The sequence below is a fragment of the Fragaria vesca genome, linkage group LG5, assembly GCF_000184155.1.
Source record: "Fragaria vesca subsp. vesca linkage group LG5, FraVesHawaii_1.0, whole genome shotgun sequence".
Classification (NCBI taxonomy): Eukaryota; Viridiplantae; Streptophyta; class Magnoliopsida; order Rosales; family Rosaceae; genus Fragaria; species Fragaria vesca.
The window spans coordinates 22,496,740-22,513,228 of NC_020495.1; the positions used below are offsets into that span (position 1 = coordinate 22,496,740).

The 16,489-nt window shown below is 37.2% G+C and overlaps 1 pseudogene across 1 annotated transcript in view; it reads left to right on the plus strand.

Annotated features, from left to right (window-relative positions):
• Positions 1–16,489, plus strand: part of LOC101301394 — a 32,415-nt pseudogene that overhangs the window by 13,281 nt on the left and 2,645 nt on the right. Inside the window, exons 27-58 of the transcript XR_184737.1 lie at positions 369–482; positions 560–744; positions 906–1,014; positions 1,253–1,396; positions 1,508–1,792; positions 2,221–2,871; positions 2,970–3,161; positions 3,252–3,355; positions 3,877–4,166; positions 4,267–4,351; positions 4,477–4,812; positions 5,307–6,153; positions 6,757–6,920; positions 7,267–7,429; positions 7,540–7,809; positions 7,948–8,142; positions 8,763–8,805; positions 9,356–9,480; positions 9,626–9,958; positions 10,561–11,118; positions 11,221–11,294; positions 11,393–11,741; positions 11,820–11,918; positions 12,001–12,156; positions 12,371–12,552; positions 12,636–13,154; positions 13,736–13,913; positions 14,012–14,148; positions 14,867–14,993; positions 15,313–15,534; positions 15,612–15,971; positions 16,292–16,450. The product of XR_184737.1 is annotated as an uncharacterized LOC101301394 (transcript). The remainder of the gene's footprint in view (positions 1–368; positions 483–559; positions 745–905; positions 1,015–1,252; positions 1,397–1,507; positions 1,793–2,220; positions 2,872–2,969; positions 3,162–3,251; positions 3,356–3,876; positions 4,167–4,266; positions 4,352–4,476; positions 4,813–5,306; positions 6,154–6,756; positions 6,921–7,266; positions 7,430–7,539; positions 7,810–7,947; positions 8,143–8,762; positions 8,806–9,355; positions 9,481–9,625; positions 9,959–10,560; positions 11,119–11,220; positions 11,295–11,392; positions 11,742–11,819; positions 11,919–12,000; positions 12,157–12,370; positions 12,553–12,635; positions 13,155–13,735; positions 13,914–14,011; positions 14,149–14,866; positions 14,994–15,312; positions 15,535–15,611; positions 15,972–16,291; positions 16,451–16,489) is intronic.

Here is a 16,489-nt window from a genome sequence, read left to right on the forward strand (position 1 = left end):
TCTCTCTCTCTCTCTCTCTCTCTCTCTCTCTCTCTCTCTCTCTCTCTCTCTCTCTCTCTCTGAAGCTTCAAGGAATATGAAAAGGATAATGAACTAGCTTATAAGCATCCCCAATAAATTAACATTATCAAAAATACAGAATTTCTACAATCGTTGTTTGTTAAAAATTTAAAGAATTACTGGATCATGCAATTCCTGGTACTATCTTCTTGCCAATTCTTCTATTGGCTTGGTACTTTCCACTTTATTACCTTGCTTTTCCCCAAAATATTTGTACTTTATTTACTGGATACTTGATATTGATCATATTGTGTCCCATATTTTTTAATGGCTATTATGGATAGTTTTATGAATATTCAGTTTTGCAGTTGGTTTTCACTTCATTTAGTGCTGATGATGAAGACTATGAAGGTTATGAGTATAGCCTGTATGGGAAGCTTTCAGAAGTACGCATCGTATATCTGAATCGTTTTATCCAGGAGGTAAGATACATTTTAAATTTGTTTATCATGTATTCTTATTTTTTCCGATTCTCTTATGTTTGTAAAATCATATACAGGTTGTAAGTTATTTTATGGGTCTTGTTCCCAAAAACTCAAAAGGAGTCGTGAAGCTAAAAGATCAAGTAACAAATTCAGAGAAGTGGTTTACAACTAGTGATTTTGAAGGATCACCTGCTATGAAGTTAGATTTGTCTCTTAGGAAGCCTATTATATTGATGCCTCGGAGAACGGACAGTCTTGAGTAAGTTATTTTCTCATTTGACGCCTCTTAGATTTAGATTGTGCACATATCTGTGGCTGCTCATGTACTGTTTATATCTCTATTTCAAAGACAATGTATTATTTATATCTCAATATTTTGATTTATATAATATATATCCTCATTTAATTTCTTTATTTCAGCTATTTGAAGCTTGACATCGTTCAAATTACTGTTAAAAGCACCTCTCAATGGTTTGGTGGAAGCAGAAGTGACATTAATGCTGTTCATATGGAAGTATTAACAGTTCAGGTGAGTTAATTGCATCTATGGAAGGATATGGAGGTTCTAATCAGAATGGATTGTGGAAGGTGTTTCCTTTGAGTTTTGGGTGCTTGACAGTTATATTGCTCGATGAGTTGTTTATTTCCTTGTATTTATTTATTTATTTTTATGTTTACTTATATATTTTTAAGCATCACTTCTTACTATTGTCACTGCAAGAGTGCAAGACTGCAAGTTGATTAATCTTCATTGGTTGAGGGTGTAGGTTGAGGATATCAATTTGAATGTTGGTTGTAAAGGAGAAATAGGTGAAAGCATAATTCAAGATGTGAAGGGAGTATCTGTTGTGATTCAAAGGTCACTACGAGACTTGTTGCATCAAATACCTAATGTTGAGGTTTTAATCAAGGTAATGCATCCCATATTCATTGGCTGATGTCGTGAAGTAAAGGATCTACACATCACATGTAGATTCATGGATAGTTGCATTTATAAAGCAATTGAAATGACTGCTTTTCAGATGGAGAAATTGAAGGCAGCTTTGTCAAACAGTGAATACCAGATTATTACCGATTGTGCACAGTCCAACATTTCCGAAACTCCACGTATTGTGCCTCCATTGGACCTTGACCCTGTGTCATCTTCAAGTGAAGGTGAATCCATCACTCAGGATCCAAATGGTACTGCTTTTCCAGCTGCAAGTGGGGAAGCTCGGGTGATGATGAAAGTTTGCGTTGTCATTGATTTGGTTGAATTGTGCTTACATACTGGTCTAGGGAGTGATGCATCTCTTGCCACTGTGCAGGTAGTTTTCAATTTTTTTGCATTTGAACATTGTTGGGAACTTATCAGTATACTGTTTCTTTAAACCTGCCAAAACAGATGGATTTTGACATTGCAATGTTGGTTAGTTATTAATATACATGTTGGAGAATAATTATGGAGCCAACTTTGAAATCATCTAGCAATTTGATCTTATCCGATTCCCAGTCCTTATAATCCATCTGCCGAAACAGATGGATCTTGATATTGCAATATTGGTTACTTACTAATAGTTGGAGAATAATTATGGAGCCAACTGTGAAATCATCTAGCAATTTGATTATGTTTTTATATATATTTTTATGCTATATTAATAAGAAACAAGCTTTCAATAAAAGTAAACTCCCCTTTCTTCTTTTTCACTCACATATATGTGCATACTGGGTTTGTTTTAACCTCTCTATCATCTAGATTACCGGTGCATGGCTACTCTACAAGACAAATACACTGGGGGACGGTTTCCTGTCAGCAACACTCAAGGGTTTCAGTGTGCTTGATGATCGTGAGGGTACTAAAGAAGAGTTTAGGTTGGCGATAGGAAAGCCTAAGAGTTTTGGTTCTTGTCCCGTAGATTCTGTTACTTATGATGACACTCAGCACATCACTGATGGAAATATCGGAAATTTTAATGATATGAATTTAGTTCCTACAATGCTCATTGTTGATGCCAAATTCGGCCAGGCTTTAACATCGGTCTCGTTATGTATCCAAAGGCCACAACTTCTTGTTGCACTTGATTTTCTGCTGGCTGTTGCTGAGTTTTTTATTCCTAAAGTCAGCGATGCGCTGTCAACTGAAGAAGTAAAGAACTCTGTTTATGGAATCAATGCAATAGTTTTCCATGAGTCTACTCACAAGCAACCCTCCACTGAATTCTCTGTCACTCCATTAAGACCATTGGTAGTTGATGATGAAAGATATGATCATTTCGTTTATGATGGTAATGGTGGAATATTGCATTTGAAAGATAGGCAGGGGTTCTATGTCTCTGGGCCTAGTACAGAGCCTATTATATACATAGGAGATGGGAAAAGATTGCAATTCAAAAATGTTGTTATCAAGGTATTCTCTTCTCTCTTCTTTGCCCTATTTAATCTTTATTCCAGGATTTACAATGCACTTTTATAGCAGTTCAAGTAATAATCGATGTTCTGTTGTAGAATGGACTGTACTTAGATTCATGTATATCCATGGGAAGCAACAGTAGCTATTCAGCTTTGAAGGAAGATCAAGTCTACATTGCGGGAGAGGATGAAGTTCCTAATTTGACTTCCTCTAGAGAAAGTCTCAAGAATTTGCCATCTGAAAGCGTTGCAGTCAACAAATCATCGGAGATTGTCATTGAGTTGCAGGTTTAATATTTGCTTCACTTATTGTTTTCCCCTTGTGCTCAATATTTGGCTTTGCTAAGCGTCTTCTTTACCAAGTATAATTCTTTGCAGGTGGTTGGCCCAGAACTGACATTTTATAATACCTCCGAAAAAATTGGGGAATCACTGATGCTCTCTAATCAACTTTTACATGCTCAATTGGATGGATTCTGCAGGTCACTTTCTATATACTTTCTGTTGTTCCAAATACAATATCTGATTTTGACATCTTTCGCGTCAGGAACTTTATTACAATAATTTATGAAGGTCTTGTTTTATGTTAAGATAGGGTAGCTCGCCTCTTGTTTTCTGTTATGTTCATGTTCTCAGTCTTTCTTTTGATTCCTCCATCTTATGGCAGCAATATTGGCTGACCAAAATTACATATAGTGTCTAAATAGGTTTGTTCTGTAATCCTAAACGATTGAGAGGATCCACATGGATCCTCCCTAAATTTCAAGGTGTGCTTGTACCACATGTTGTATTGTTTAGTCCATGCACACACCTTAATTAATTTTTACTTGAGGAAACAGATGAAGTGGATATCTTCCGCATTGCTACATAGGTTTTCAGAAGTTCAAATAAACAGTTATGATTCTTCAATGTGTCATTTGATTTAGTTTTCAGGCTCTGATTGCATAAAGTTTTAGAGCTGTGCATGGAAGATTGACATTCTATGTGGTCTTGCTGCTTGCAGGCTTGTTTTGAAAGGCGATACTATTGAGATGAATGCAAATGTGCTTGGTTTCACTATGGAGAGTAACGGAATAAGGATATTGGAACCATTTGATACTTCTGTAAAATATTCTAATGCTTCTGGAAGGACCAATATACATCTATCTGTTTCGGATATATTTATGAATTTTTCATTCAGTATCCTAAGGCTGTTTTTAGCAGTTGAGGAGGATATTTTGGATTTTTTGAGCACGACATCAAAGAAAATAACAGTGGTCTGCTCGCAGTTTGACAAGATTGGAACAATAAAAGGTACGTGGTTCTTTCTGGCCAATGTGATTGCTAGAATATTAGCATGCCTATATACAGTGACATGCTGACGAATTCTTGCCTGGTTGCCTTCACTTTTCAGATCCCTCCAGTGACCAAATATATGCCTTTTGGAGACCTCATGCACCTCCTGGTTTTGCAGTTCTTGGGGATTATCTGACACCATTGTAAGTAAAAATTCTTTTTTGGTTTTTACTTTGCTATCCAAGTTGTTGTGCCTGCATGGTGATTAATATTCACTATAAGAACAGTGTTTCATCTTGAAATCTTGATACTGTGCACCTTATTTCAGGGACAAGCCACCTACAAAGACAGTTCTTGTTGTAAATACCAGTTTTTCCAGAGTCAAGAAGCCCCTATCTTTCAAACTAATTTGGCCACCTTTACCTTCTTCTGAGTCGTCTTTTCATGGTGTAAATGATTCGGATAGAATACCAAATAATGTCATTTATGATGAAAGTAGCTGCTCCATTTGGTTTCCTGAAGCTCCTGCCGGATATGTTGCATTGGGCTGTGTGGTTTCACCCAGAAGAGCACAGCCACCATTATCTTCTGCCTTTTGTATCTCGGCTTCATTAGTTTCTCCTTGTTCCCTAAGGGACTGCATTGCAATTAACACCAAAGATCCGTATGTCCTTTTTTTTTTCAATTAAAGTTGCTTTAATTAAGTTCTGATTATTCTGTTACTGTTAAAGGGTCATACCTAGATTCAAATAACTTCTAGTTTTGACTAGATTTTAGTAGATTTTATCAATTAAATGTTGGAATCACTTTGTATCTTGGTCAAACTGTCTTCTTTTTTTATGTGACTTGTGGCCCGCTTCTTTGTATTATTCTTTTTGTTTAGTCAATAAAAAGTTGTTTCTGTTAAAAGAAAGTAGGATTTAATTATATGTCGATTTTGGCTACTGATCCTGTCTGTTCTAGGCTTGATTCGTCAGTGAAGCTGTCAAGATATGGAAACATTCCTCCAGGCTATACAATTTATCTTTTAGAGCTAGGACTCTAGGAGTTTTATTCATCTTATTCTGTGGATGAAGTACTGAGTGCTTGCTCTTTTCACTACTTTACCTTGATAAGAGATGTTGGAACTCTGAGCTTTGATTCCGTTTAAAATTGCAGATATCAGTCGAGTTTAGCATTCTGGCGAGTGGATAATTCTGTTGGGACCTTTTTGCCAGCAGATATTAATACTTCTAGCATTACTGGTAGAGCATATGATTTGCGTCACATCATATTTGGATTTCCCGAAGCCTCTTTAAAATCATCCAATAGTTTGAATGCCCAAAGTTCTGCTCAAAGTCACAATCCGCCGTCAGAAAGATCAGAAACAGTAAACTCTGGTCGCCGATGTGAAATTGTTGCTAGTTTTCGTTTGATATGGTGGAACCAAGGCTCAAATTCAACAAAAAGGCTATCTATATGGCGTCCGGTTGTACCTCCGGGAATGATATACTTCGGTGATATTGCAGTGAAAGGGTATGAGCCTCCTAATACCTGCATTGTTCTTCATGATACTGAAGATGAAGAGCTTTTCAAAGCCCCTCTCGATTACCAAATTGTTGGGCAAATTAAGAAACAGAGGGGAATGGAGAGTGTGTCCTTTTGGCTTCCTCAAGCTCCTCCAGGGTTTGTTGCCCTTGGTTGTATTGCATGTAAGGGGACACCGAAGCAATCTGATTTCAGCTCATTACGATGCATTCGCAGTGATTTGGTAACTGGGGATGAATTTTCAGAGGAGAGTGTATGGGATACATCTGATGCCAAGCTTACAAAAGACTCATTCAGTATATGGGCAGTTGGCAATGAGTTGAGTACCTTTCTAGTTCGTGGTGGTTTGAAGAAACCTCCAAGAAGGTTTGCTTTAAGGCTGGCTGATTCAAATGCACCTGCTGGCTCAGATGATACTGTAATTGATGCGGAAATTAGAACCTTTTCTGCAGCACTTTTTGATGACTATGGTGGCCTGGTAAATGTTCCTACTCCCAATGGCTTTATATAGAATCATTAGCGAAAAGTTCCACTAACTTTTAATATGTAGTGTACAGTTACTAACTCAATTAAGGTGAAATTTTTCTGCTAGCCTAGTTATCGATGTAGTGTTTCGGTTCGTTTTGTTGTTTTTCTCTTCTGAGGACTTCTTGCATAATTGCATTTAGAAGGGAAAATTCACCAATTCAAGATTTTGTTGACTGTCTGCAATTACTCTGCTGTGGCAAACTAATTATTTTCTTTATTTTTTTTTTCTATTGATTTATATCCTGTATTACTAAGAGATAGCATTGATTTCTTGGCCTTATGTTTTAGTTTCTTATCCAGGCATTGTACGTATTCTGTGTATTCTGTTGCTTGTATAAAGTCTTCTTATCCACACATTATATGTATTCGGAAAAAAATAGTTTGCGATCTGTCAGATTTTGTGCTCTGTAAAGAACACACTTTTGAAACATAACAAATAATTTATGTGTATAAGCTTAAGTATCTTCTTTCCTTTAGAAGAATTCTTTTACATTAACATATGTATTCAATTTTGGTCATTTCTCTTATGTTTATTCCCGGTATACTATTGCAGATGGTTCCATTGTGTAATTTATCTCTAAGTGGAATTGGGTTCAGTTTGCATGGAAGGACAGATTACTTGAATTCGACTGTAAGCTTCTCTTTGGCTGCTAGATCATATAATGATAAGTATGAAGTTTGGGAACCTCTTGTTGAGCCAGTAGATGGTTTCCTAAGGTAATGTTGTACTCTTTGTCAAATCTAACATTGTGGGGATATGTGGACCAATAAGTAGTGTTTTGATCAGTAACTCCGTATCCTGTTTCTTGTCCTAGTAATGTGTAGCTTCATAATTTGTTGCCGCAGAAGCTGCTGCCCCTCTTTAAGTCGCCCAACTGTAGCTTGAATTAATTTCAAGTTTGACTTAAAAAATATTTACTAAAATTTAATGATTCTTTGCACACTTGTTTGTGAGTTTGATGCCTTTATTTTTCGTTATTTCTTGTTTCCCTTTCACTTTTTAATGCCATGTAGTTTATATTCTACTAATCATGTCTATTTATTACCTAATTGATACTTACAGATACCAATATGATCTCAATGCACCAAGTGCAGCATCTCAGTTACGCCTTACATCGACTAGGGATCTGAACTTGAACATTTCTGTGTCTAATGCTAATATGATAATTCAAGCTTATGCAAGCTGGAACAGTCTTGTTAATGTGCCTGAATATCATGAGAAGGGGGTAAACTTTTCTGTTTCCATTATTGATTGAATTTGTTTTGTTATGCATGTATTGCCATAGCTTACGTCTATATCTTTTCTTTGCTATTATTATCTTTTTAAATGAAACAGGAAGCATTCTCCACAACAGACGGTGAACGATCTGTTCTTGACATCCATCACAGGAGGAACTATGATATAATCCCACAAAACAAGCTAGGACAGGATATCTTTATTCGAGCTACTGAGTTCAGAGGACTTACAAACATAATTAAGATGTCATCTGGAGATGTGAGGCCTGTAAAAGTCCCTGTTTCCAAGAATATGTTGGACTCTCATTTGAAAGGAAAACTTTTCCTCAAAGTTAGAACAATGGTGACTTTCATCATAGTGGATGGGCAGGTATGTACTTGTTCCTCAGCTCATGTAAATTGGCTTTTGTTCATAGGCCGAAAGTAAATTACTGGAAAATGTTCATTTGTTAATCCAGAGAAAATGTTTTCCCTTATCTGGCTTAATTAAACTCTATTTGCATTGCAGTTCCCACAGGTTAATGGGTTGACATCTCCCCATTATACCTTAGCAATCCGTCTCATTCCTGACCAGACTGTCCTTAGTGAAACACTGATTCACCAACAAAGTGCACGCACTTGTGGAAGCAGCTCCAAACACCTATCTCCAGAGCTTGAATTGGTCAAATGGAATGAAATATTTTTCTTTAAAGTCGACTCTCCAGTATGTAGCCTACTTTTCTGAACATCTTTCCCAATTAGATCAGTGGTCTATTTTTCATACCTGACATCTTTTCCTAAAACTTTATTATATGTAGAGATATGGACCCAATATCTTTAGTTTCTTTGTGACTTCGAGTATAAGGACTTCACATCTTTTTGTCACTACTTTAGTATCTTTTCTAATTGATCAGTGCTATGTTTTTCCATGCCTGACATCTGTTTGCCCGTAATTTTATTTTTAATAATCAAAGAACCCAATATCTTTACAAACTAAGTTTCATTGTCGTGGCTTGGTAATACAAGCTATGAAAATCGTCTAAACTATCACATGCTGAATTTCAACTTAATAATGCATTAAGGTTTTGAATACTAATGTGAAGTATAGCTAAAGTAGTGGTAATAGTTGTAATGTATTGCCTACTAGTTTGTTCCATGACTTCCATTATGGTTTTGTTTAGTTTTTTATTTTTTTATTCATTTTTTACCCCCACAGGATGAGTTGTCCTTTTAAGTATATTGCGTTTAGTTGTATAGCTCTTACTTTTAGTGAAACATGTTACCTTCGTTTTCTGTGGTACCACTTTGTGATCGCCTGAAGCTACTCTATGCTTATTTGTGCAGGACTACTACTCTGTTGAATTAATTGTGACGGACATGGGGAATGGTATGTTTACATTGAAGTCCATATACGATAATAAACCATTCCTTGAGATTATTATTATTGCATGCACAGCATAAATATTTAAAAACATAAAACAAGTTGACCATGTCCTTGTTTCCTGATATGGTTTCACATGTATCGTACTCTTATCTTAACTAACTAGTTTCATCCATTTACCATGTATTCTTTCTTCATATCCAACAGTCCATCAGATTGGTACTGTGTACTAAACCCTCATGGAAGTATGTGAAATACAATGCATGATGCAAGTCTCTTCAGTAATGACGAAAAATATTGTAGAACCATGACTTAACAACAGGCTTACTTTACTGCCTTAATGTCTACCTTGGCTTACAATGATGGGATATCTATTACAGTAATATATATGCATCACATACAGTTATTGTCTTTGTTTTTTATTTATTTATATATTTTGTTACAAGTTTCTCTGATAATGAGAGAGCTCTCAGTATATATATGCATTCTTTCTCTTCTTTATATCAAACTTTCCTTTGGGTAAAAGTCATTTGCTTTTCATATTCATTATTAGCAGGGCTCCCTCTTGGATTCTTTTCAGCCCCTCTAAAGCAGATTGTGGGGAATTTTAATGACGATTCATATCCATATGATAATGTCAAGAAGTGGACAACCATTGAATTGTCCTCGCCAGAGTCTATGGTAAACACCAACCCCTCCCTCCCTCTCTCTCTCTCTCTCTCTCTCTCTCTCTCACTCTATTTGGTATGGTCAAACTTTTAGTTGTGCCTGCCTCAAGAGTAAACATCCATCAAGTACTTACTGTCAAGTTGATTTGCCGATTCAGGATAATAACCATAAGAAGTTGGGTGGGAAAATCAGATGTGCTGTATTGCTGTCACCAAAATCTGAAGGAGAGATAAGTGATCAATATGATAACAGTAAAACAAAATCTGGATTTATCCAGATCAGTCCTAGAAGGGAAGGACCATGGACTACTGTGCGGCTAAACTATGCTGCCCCCGCTGCTTGTTGGCGGTTAGGAAATGATGTTGTTGCTAGTGAAGTACGTGTAAGGGATGGCAATAGATATGTGAATATTAGGTCTCTTGTTTCAGTACGTAACAGTACTGATTTTGTGCTGGATTTGTGTCTTGTACCGAAAGTTTCTATGGAGAAGGTGAGTTTAACAGATGATGCAAGTACTCCCGAGGGTTTGCAGACCCATAGCAACAATTTTCAGACAGATGAGTTCCTTGAAACTGAAAAGTACAGCCCTACCACTGGCTGGGTTGGCTCCATGATTCAGCCAAGCCAAGATATAATTGAAAGTGGAGGATCCCATCAGGTATTATTCTAGTACAAATTGACCGTGGCGTGTATGGGTAGTGGTTATATAGGGTGATTTTATGAAACATTGTTCAATACGTTACTTTTGTTTTATATATTTATTTGGGGACCTGTTGAACTTTCTTATGATACTCTTTTTTTTTCTCCTTTTTTTTTAATTTCGTTTGAGCACTACTTAATTTTGAACTGTTTACTTATTTCTGATTTCGGTCGATAATGCAGGAAATTCCTACAGTTGAGTTACTACCAGGCTGGGAGTGGGTTGATGATTGGCATTTGGATATGGCATCTATCGACACTGCTGATGGCTGGATCTATGCTCCAGATATTGCAAGTCTGAAATGGCCCGAGTCATTTGATCCCTTAAGATTTGTAAATTATGCAAGACAAAGGAGATGGATCAGGAATAGGAAACAAAGTACTACAAATCAGGAAATACATGTTGGAACTTTGAAACCTGGAGATACCATACCCCTTCCTCTATATGGGTTAACCCAACCTGGATTGTATGTCTTACGTTTAAAGCCTTCTAATCTTAGCCATCATGATGAGTATTCTTGGAGTTCAGTGGTTGATGGGTCTGAAGAACCAGAAGAGTCTGCTTCGTCAAAAGTATGTCCCGAGATAAGTGTATCGGCTCTCACTGAGTCGGAGAAACTGTTGTATTGCTCGCAGATAAGTAGTACTTCTTCTAGTGTTTCCCACAAATTGTGGTTTTGTATGAGTATACAGGCGACAGAAATTGCCAAAGACATTCATTCTGATTCTATCCAGGATTGGAATCTTGTGGTCAAGTCCCCCCTATCTATCTCCAATTTTCTTCCCCTTGCAGCTGAATATTCTGTTCTTGAGATGCAAGAAAATGGTGGTTTCGTTGCCTGCTCCAGAGGAGTGTTTTCTCCAGGAAAAACTGTGAATGTTTTTACTGCCGACATAAGAAAACCTTTATACTTTTCACTGCTTCCACAAAGAGGATGGTTGCCCATACATGTAAATCTTTAGTCTATCTGTCCTTGTCATTTTACTCCAGTATTTCTGTTTCCTGGCATATAATGTTTATGTAGTGTGGCCCTTTGATTTATTTCTTTGTAGGAAGCTGTCCTTTTGTCCCATCCTCAAGAAGTTTCAGCAAAAACCATTAACTTAAGAAGTTCGATATCTGGAAGGTGAATCCCTACTATGCATAAATTATACTTGGTCTGTGGCTTTTTCATTAGTACAAGGAATACCATATCTTCTTGGTTTCTTCTTTTTGTGAATGCAGGATTGTTCAAATTATTCTTGAGCAGAATCCTATTGAAGAGCGTCCACTGCATGCTAAGATCATTAGACTCTATGCTCCATATTGGTTTTCAATTGCTAGGTGTCCTCCTCTCACATTCAGGCTTGTAGATATAGAAGGGAAGAAAGAAACACGAAAGATGGGTGGTTTATTCCAGTCTAAAAAGAATAGTGAAGTCGTCCTAGAGGAGATAACTGAAGAGGAAATATATGAGGGTCATACAATTGCTTCAGCTTTGAAATTTAAAATGCTGGGACTTTCTGTGTCGATTGATCAATCTGGCAACAAGCAGTTTGGACCTGTTCAAGATCTTTCTCCCCTTGGTGATATGGTATATCTCAATATGAGTTTCATACAACCTGATTGCATTGTGGATTAGTCTTGACATTTTCTCTTTCCATGTGTTTAGGATGGATCATTGGATACCCTTGCTTATGACGGCGAAGGTAATTGCATGCAGCTTTTTATTACCACGAAACCATGCCTGTTTCAATCTGTTCCTACAAAGGTATATATAAATACGAGTATGACAGGTTATCTTAAATCTTGATATGCGTGTTTACCCCTTTAGTTTTTTACTGTCTTTTCAGGTAATATTTGTCCGACCATTTATGACATTTACCAACAGGCTTGGTCGTGATGTATATATTAAGTTATGCGGTGAGGATGAACCAAAAGTCCTTCGTCCATGTGATTCAAGAATACCATTTGTATACCGTGTATCAGATGGACCTAATAAACTTCAGGTCGGTGGTGTGTATGTTGTTGTATAACCATTTGTCATTTTATGCATTTTTACTGCTCATCCCTGCATTTTACTTGTTGAGGTGACACACACCTTAAAGATAACCCAAAATATTATGCCTGCTTATAAGATTATTTTGGTGCATGAATATGACCTTAGATTTTTTTTTATGCTGGGACCAACTTTGATTGTATATTTTTCTATTCCATGTTTAGGTTCGATTAGAAGACACCAACTGGTCATTTCCTGTTCAAATTGTAAAAGAGGACACAATTTCTCTTGTTTTAAGGAAGCATGATGGTACTCGGACATTTTTGAGAACGGAAATTCGGGGATATGAAGAAGGCTCACGTTTCATCGTTGTTTTCCGCCTCGGATCATCTAATGGTCCTATCAGGTAGTCATTCATACCTATGTATATACTTTGCATGTATGTGTGAGTGATTGTATTATGTACTAACTTATCAATTTTCGGAGCAGAATTGAAAACAGAACTGTCACCAAAACAATTAGCATTCGCCAGTCTGGGTTTGATGAAGACGCATGGGTTCCTCTAGAACCTTTTTCAACAACAAATTTTGCTTGGGAGGACCCATACGGCCAAAGATTCATAGAAGCTAAGGTGGACAATGGCCTCTCCACTGGAGTTTGGGAACTTGATCTGGAAACAACAGACATATTTTCTTCTGAGGAACTAGGGTTGCAGTTTCATGTTGTAGAAATTGGTGATATCAGGATAGGAAGGTTCAGTGACACCAGAACTATAGATGCAAGTTTGCACGAACAAAATAGGTCTCTGCAACTTGCTGGAAGTTGGGGATATTCTAACCTGCAGAATACGAATCAGAATAATGGTGCCTCACCTCTTGAGATTATAATTGAGTTTGGAGTTGTGGGCCTTTCAATTATAGACCATAGACCAAAGGAGGTCTCCTACTTCTATTTTGAGAGGGTCTTCGTATCGTATTCGACGGGCTATGATGGTGGGATGACAAGCAGGTAAGACCAGCACCTTCCTATATTGCATTGCCATTGTTGTGTGTCTTTGAATCCCCTTGTTATCATGTTGTCCATGTACCTTCTGAATTTCGACCTCATGTTATAATAGACATGTTTTATACTTATATGAATGATCTGTTAGATCAAGTTAAGAAAATGTTGGACAGTTGCCCACTTTGAGCATCATCATGGCATTCTAATTGAATTAAGGTGTGTAAAAGAACGATTTCCTTTGCATGCCTATATTGCAGAAGACATAGAATTCTTAAGAATTGTATACCAAGTGCATACAGCTGAATTGGTCGAGTATTTGAAATATAAAATGAAAAGATAATAGTGACGAAATATTTATGAATTGAACCACATTCGCTGATTATCTCTAAGGTAACAGCATATTCTCATTTACTGAATTTCAATATAATGATGTCAGTTCTACTCTGTTGTCGCACTCGGTGTAACATGTTACTAGGGTAACAGCATATTCTCATCTATTGAATTTCAATATCACGAAGTCATTTCTACTCTGTTGTCATGCTCAGTGTAAAATGTTTGTTAGATAAGAACATATGTTGTCCTTTCAGGTTTAAGCTCATACTGGGCCACGTGCAGTTGGACAACCAGCTTCCTCTAACAGTGATGCCAGTTCTGTTGGCTCCTGAGCCGGATTCTGATATGCATCTTCCAGTTTTCAAGATGACTATAACAATGCGTAATGAAAATACTGATGGCATCCAGGTCTATCCTTATATTTATATCCGGGTAATGCTTCTTAACATTATGTCTGAACATACTTGTTTCATTGTAAACACAAGAAGTGATTTCCTAAGCTCTTACCTAAGTACATGGTCACATGATAGGTAACTGAGAAGAGTTGGAGGCTTAATATTCATGAACCTATAATTTGGGCTTTGGTGGATCTGTACAATAACTTACAGTTAGATCGTGTTCCTAAAAGTTCTACTGTTGCAGAAGTTGATCCAGAAATACGCATCGAGTAAGTTTCACCTTCTGCTCGTGTATAGAAAGGCTGCATTTTTACACGCTTGCCGAAATTTTATTATGGTTGTGAAAGTGAATCTACGTATCACTCTCATTTTCCTTTGGTTAAATGATAGAATTGCATATTGTTAATTTGTCGTGGGAGGTTAGTAGTTTTTCTAGAAGGTAGTCAATACGTATATAGCACATAACCCTTTGTCTCTTTATAAATGACTAAAATCATGTATATACGTACATTTATTTTGGTGCATGCAAATTAATTAACATCGATGCAAAAGTGCGATTATTTGTAACGAAAAAAAAAATGCGATTATTTGTTTTTTCTTTTTCATTTAAAACAGTTCCACATTTTCTGGGGACTTGCAGTTGTTGCTGCTGCTTTATAATTTCTAACATGAACTGTATGAAACTTGCATTGAGAGTTTGATGCTCAAAAACCAAAGAGTAAAGACAGGTTTCATCCTGGTATAAGAGCATTGAACACACACACACACACAAGCACTCTCTCTCTCTCTCTCTCTCTCTCTCTCTCTGGGTGGTAGAATCTATAGGATCATGTTCCTACTTCTTTGCATTCTGCTCACTACTTACTGAGTTTCCCCAGTTCTACTAAAAAGTGCATGGAGCTGGTTGTGAGCTACTATGAGAAGATTTTGCGACTTGATTTGGGAGTACTTTAACATTTCAATCTATTCCTTGTCTTATTTTTCCAGCCTGATAGACATTTCAGAAGTTAGGCTAAAGGTGTCACTGGAAACAGCACCATCTGAGAGACCTCATGGGGTTCTAGGAGTATGGAGCCCAATACTATCAGCAGTTGGAAATGCATTCAAGATTCAGGTCAGCTATCTAAACTGTTACTTTTTTTGGGTGGGCGGGTGGGGAGGGAAGGGGGCACTATTGTACATATTGGAATCATTGTGCCGTGCCCTACTATGTATCCTGATGTTATGAGTCTACTGATCCAAAGGCTTCTATAACCTTTACACAACATGCGATAAGATTTGTAGAGTACTCATATATCTGCATCAATCTTTATGGCCAAAGTGATATTGGTTGTCAGCTCATATTCAAGTCATCATGGGCATGTAAAATTTATGTTGATGGAAATATTGTTTTGAGCTACTTCTCATATGAAACTGTTATCTCATTACTCCAGGTGCATCTGAGGAGGGTAATGCACAAAGACAGATTCATGCGGAGAAGTTCTATTGTCTCTGCCATTGGTAACCGTGTTTGGAGAGACTTGATCCATAATCCTCTACATCTGTTATTTTCGGTTGATGTTCTTGGTATGACAAGTTCAACTTTGGCTTCTCTTAGTAAAGGGTTTGCTGAGCTCTCAACTGATGGGCAGTTTACGCACCTACGGTCAAAACAGGTAAAGTTTTAGGAACTGAACAAAAACAATAAAACTTCAATAGTGTTATCTTGAAGGCTGATATTAATTATTATCAGGTATTTTCAAGGAGAATTACGGGGGTGGGTGATGGAATCATTCAAGGCACAGAAGCATTTGTGCAAGGTGTAGCTTTCGGGGTATCTGGGGTAGTGAAAAAGCCAGTTGAGAGTGCAAGACAGAATGGTCTGTCAGGACTTGTTCACGGGCTTGGACGTGCATTCCTGGGTGTTATTGTGCAACCAGTGAGTGGAGCGTTGGACTTTTTCTCATTGACTGTCGATGGAATTGGAGCAAGTTGTTCGAAATGCCTAGAGGTCTTCAATAGCAAGACCACATTCCAGAGAATTAGAAGCCCCCGAGCAATCCGTGCCAATGGTATACTTAGAGAGTATTCTGAGAGAGAAGCAGTTGGGCAGGTAATTTCTATGATCTTGCAAGGCTGGAATACTGAAATTTTTCTCATCATTATCAAAATAATTACAAGTGACTTGTGAAACTATTAGGCACTTGGGTATGATCCAGGGAAAAGACTTTTTGACGGCTATAAATTAGGAATTTCTTGTTTTTTGTGGTAGAATTTGTAGTTAGTTGTAACTTGTAAGCTGAACATTGTTGATATGTTTCAAATGCGTGTCTATTATTCAAATTCAATATATCAGTCACTTCTTACCTCTTTTATTACAAATGTATGGAGTATGATAATAATGTTCATTTCCTTTTCCTTCTTTTGTCGTAGATGATTTTATACCTCGCAGAAGCACATCGGCACTTTGGTTGTACTGAATTATTCAAGGAGCCCTCAAAGTTTGCTTGGTCTGATTATTATGAAGAGCATTTTGTTGTGCCTTACCAGCGAATTGTTTTAGTGACCAATAAGCGAGTGATGTTGCTTCAGGTAAGTAAAGCAATATTGTCTGTAGCCCTTTATCATGCT